At 36.5% G+C, this 4962-nt stretch overlaps 1 protein-coding gene across 4 annotated transcripts in view; it reads right to left on the bottom strand.

Moving 5' to 3' along the window:
• The window catches only part of LOC107666816 (sodium bicarbonate cotransporter 3-like), a 61298-nt gene that overhangs the window by 25764 nt on the left and 30572 nt on the right, over positions 1-4962 (bottom strand). The window lies entirely within an intron of this gene.

Below are 4962 nucleotides of genomic sequence, written 5' to 3' on the forward strand. Positions count from 1 at the left end.
TGAGAATAGGAGTAAGTGCAACTGGACGGTAGTCATTGAAGCAGGATGGAGACGGCTTCTTCGGGACTGGAATGATGGTGGTAGCTTTGAAGCATGTGGGGACAACAGCCTGACTTGGTGAGATGTTGAAAATGTCTGTGAAGACATCAGTGAGTTCCACTGCACAGTCTCTCAGTACACGCCCAGAAATGTTGTCAGGACCCGGACCTTTGCGTGCGCTGATCCTGCTGAGGGATCTCCTCACGCTGTCCGGGGACAGCGTCTTCACCTGGTCGCCAGGAGGAGGTGGAGTCTTCTGTGCAGTGGTGCTGACACACAAGATTATTAATTGTCTGAACTGTCTATCTCAGGAGTAAGCATTTCCTGAGCCACATTTCTATGCACAAAAAGAAAAACGATGTTGACATAAACTGAAAAAATAAATGCACCATCCACTAATACTAAGAACATGTTTCTATCTTATTGGTGTGTAAGAGCATTATTTTGTCTAAATAATTTTATTTTGAATTTTATTTTGAGGTATAAAAAGGATCTATTGCTAACATATCTTTATTACTACAAAATAAATAAGTAAACAAAAAAAACACTAAAACTGAAATATATCATTTTACATGCTACAAGCAAATTTAGGCATTATAATTTTCCAATGTACCAGTATGAAATATATATTTATGTATTTATTTTGAGGAACCACCAAAATAATAGGTCCAAGATCGCCTGAACGAGTTGGTCTTAGCCTGATTGCAAATGGACTCAACAAATCAAGCGGTATCATAATTCAGAATGGGAAATATGTTATATAAAAAGCAGCAGTGTCTGATTCAGTGAGTGAGCACATTAGTTAATGCAAATCCTAAAACGCTATGTAATTGCTCTTCTCACAAGAACGCTGTCCCAACGAAGCCTTGATCCCCACTGCATTACATGTTATAATTTCATTTTAAATATTATAATTTAAATATGATTATACCATATAATTATAATATTTAACATTATAATTTTTACAAATATATAAAAATATTTTATATAATTATAATATTTAAAATTATATACATATTTAAAATTATTTAAATTAAAGCCGTCATTCCCACTCTAACTGGTAAATATAATATTTATATGTAATTTATCATTTAGAGTGGGAATGATGGCTACATTCATGTTTGCGAATGTCACAACTAAAGATAACGCCACATTAAGCCTGCGGAACGAACTTGTCAATGCATCTTGATGACTGATGCAGAGGAACGTAAACAGGTGAACTCTGACCAATAAGTGGACAGTTTTACTCACATGTGACTTCCATAAACAAAGTTTGGTATGCTTTGCAATGGTGGCTTGTGAAAGCGAACCGAACCAAGAAGAAAATGCTGCATTGTAACAAATTAAGTACCTGTTTCGCAACAGCAAACAATGTACAGGTCTGAAAACACCCTAAAATTTAAAAATAAGGGAAATATGCACACACAATTATTTTATTGTTCAATACTGAAAAGAAAATCTCATAATACTGGTGGATAACCAACATGGTACCGATTTATCCACCCAGAACAATCTAGCATCACGGAGGCATGTTTTACATTGGGATTTTTAAAACAAAACCCCTAGAGTAAAAAAGTGGCAGTAGTGTTCTTAGGTTCCAGTACACACATTCCAAACTTCTGCTGAGCAGCCCTCTTAAACTCCACGTAAACCAATCTGACACTGCGAACAAACTGTGCGAGAAAACCGGCATGCTTTTAACAAACACATAAATAGCATCTTAACGGTCTCTGGCATGCTTTAGGGAAAGCTTAAAAGTTAAATCTGCCACCCATGCTTGAGTTATTGTGTTGAAGGCAGGCTTCTGGGAAGCAAAAGCTGCTTGCGTCACAAGAATGATGTGAACAAGGAAAGAAAACACCAAGCAATTTAAAGCTAACTTCATTCAGCCGGCTCGTAGTGTGAGGGTGGGACGTGTGTGAACGCATGTGTGGTCTGTGTAAACGCCTGCTGTGTCTACACCAATTTCACACGCTTGTCTGCGCAGAGAATGCAAGGGAGGCTGAGAGCAGAGTACACACTTTGTCAGTCACAACAGCTCTTGAAAACATCGAGACATATAGAGGCAATGTAACTTATCTTGTGTGCTTCAATCCTGCAAAGCACGCATTCCACAAAGAACAGAGTCACTGCTGACTTCCATACACACACTGAGGTCAAAGGTCTCCAAGGACATAATTAAATAAATGAAACACTAATGGCAATTACAGGTTTTAGTTTACATGGAAAACATATTTAGATAGAGAAGAAAACAGCAGTGCGGATAGAAAGCAACACATTGTGAGCAATAAGGAATGGGGGGTGGAGGTGGGTCGACCAATACTAAAGCTGCCTCCCATATTATCTTGACACTCCCCTAAACACCAGCTTCAAAACAACAGCTCTGTGCAGAGCTACATGCCTGTGAAAACCCATCCTGGTCCTTACTAATTACAATAATCAGCCAAGTTACTCAGATGGCAGGAAAAACAAGAAAATTATAAAGATATCAAAGCACATAAAGCTGAGGAGTTAAAACTGGCAATAAAAAGACCTGACTCACTGATCTACGTCTGTTACGATTAGATCGCTGTCGATGTGTCTGGCAGAAATGCATGAACAAAGATAACAAAAATCCTATCTGAGATCTAAAACCTTAAGCAATATTTAAAAAAAAAAAGTCTGTCTTCATTTACTTGCCCTCATGTCACTCCAAACATGACTTTCTTTCTTTCTCCAATGGATCACAAAAGTAGATGTTTCTATACACTAAAAGTAAAAGGGGACTAGGTCTGTCAAGCTCCAAAAAGGTACATGAAAGTAGTCCATATGATTCATGCACTATATTCCAAGTGTTCTGAAGCAGCACAATAGTTTTGTGTGAGGAACAGACCAAAATTTAAAATCATTCATTAAAAACACTGGTTTGAAAATCTTTCTTGACAGCCATGGCAGTGTTTCCCCAAGGTTTAGATTCCGTATTTTTCAGTTTACATTTTTCTGGACTCCTTTTTAATGGTTAAAAATAAATTGTATTCATCAAAAAGCATGTCTAATTAATTAAAATCATGAAACTTAAACAGTTTAACATCAATTTATTAAAAGTTTAACAAAAATTACATTTAGGGCCCAAAAACCAACCTCTAATTATTTGAAAGCATAAAAACAAGTTTCATTTATTCTTACAATAGCCTTATGATTTTTTTCCCTCAGAAATTCTGTGTATTTACATTTTTAAGGCATAAACCATTCATTTCATTTATCTTTTAATTAATGAAAATTAAACAAATTTTATTTTTTGGAAAATAAAGGGGATTTAATATTACAATTAAAACATTGAAGAAATATTGTATGATTATTCCTTCAAAATAAGGTTTTAATAATTTTAGTAGTAGTAGTAGTAGTAGTAGTAGTAATAGTAGTAGCCTATTACGTACATTCTACTGAACAATAGTAGGCTAATATATTTCTGCTGCAATGTCTTCAAGTTAGATCGAACTTTTATTTTGACGGGTTGCCGTGAATACCTTTACATTTCTGTGTGTGTATATGATATGAGGATAGTTTTACTCAAATTAAATGGTCAAATGCTCATGAAGTGACTCTCAGAGCAGTTCTGGAGATGTTGTTCATGTAACGTTATTTATGTCCTCATTAGTGAGACGACAGACGTTAATATCACCGGAAGCGCCATGCGCGCTTCAGTACGAGTAGTACACAAAACCGCGTGTCTGTGCCATTCATTAACACATAGACATGCAGAATTCATATTTAAATAGTCGTTTTGTGGCTTAATATTTACAAATACAGGTGCATCTCAATAAATTAGAATGTCTTAGAAAAGTTCATTTCAGTAATTCAACTCAAATTGTGAAACTCGTGTATTAAATAAATTCAATGCACACAGACTGAAGTGGGAGTGGGAGTGTGCTCACTTGTGTGTGCGCGCATGTTTGTTTGTGTGTGCGCATCGGGGTGGAACTCCGCTGTGCGCGATATAGAGAGCGTGACCATGTAACGTAGAGACAGAAATGACATGCCGTCGTGTAAATAAGATAAATAACATAAGGCTATTTAGTTTGTTTAATAAAAGAACAAGGTATAGACATGTTCTATAGCAAAGGTAACTTTAAATGACTTCTGTTGTGATCTGGCGCTATAGAGAAAATAAAATTAAATAAAATTAACTTGACCTTCAAGGGGGGACGGGGATGCCGTTGGGGGGGCGGGCCGCCCCCCTAATATAATGTCAGGGGAAACACTGCATGGTCACTATTTACTTGGAAAAGAGCAGCTTAAAAGTTGTTCAAAACCTTTATGAGTTTCCTTCTTCTGTTGGACACAAAATAAGATATTTTTAAGATTGTTGGTACAGTTACTGGTAGGTATTTTATTTCATACCATAGAAGTCAATGGCTACCATTAACAGTTTTGTTACCAACTTGATGGTGAATAAAAAATGAAAGAAGAAGAAAAATGACTTTTTTTCATGTATATGTAATGGTTAAATGTAACCAAATCCATTTGTGAAATATGCTTCATCATACTGAATAAAGCATACGGCTTCTTGTGACATCCCTTAAAATGAAGTCGGCTGTCAAAGAGAAAGTGAAAGAGGACAAATGAGAATGTTTAGCGCAGGACAGTGTTTTACGTGTGGAATAGAGCGTGCAGTTAATGCTGGTGGGACCGAATGCATGACCCGAGCAGGCACAGTTTAGTTAATTAGATCTTGTGCTGTTGTCTAATCCATCTTAATGCTATTAAAGTAAGCGGGAGGTCAGTGCAGCGGCCCGTACTGTACATGTTACTTTTAACAAGTTCACTCATTACAATCATACCAGAATTATATTAAACCTGTATGACACGGCGCCTGAAGCTTAAATCACACTGCAAAAAATGCTTTTCTAGCTTAGATCTTTTGTCTTGTTTACAGCAACAATA

This window comes from Sinocyclocheilus anshuiensis, unplaced genomic scaffold (genome assembly GCF_001515605.1).
Source record: "Sinocyclocheilus anshuiensis isolate Anshui unplaced genomic scaffold, SAMN03320099.WGS_v1.1 scaffold267, whole genome shotgun sequence".
NCBI classification, from domain to species: Eukaryota; Metazoa; Chordata; class Actinopteri; order Cypriniformes; family Cyprinidae; genus Sinocyclocheilus; species Sinocyclocheilus anshuiensis.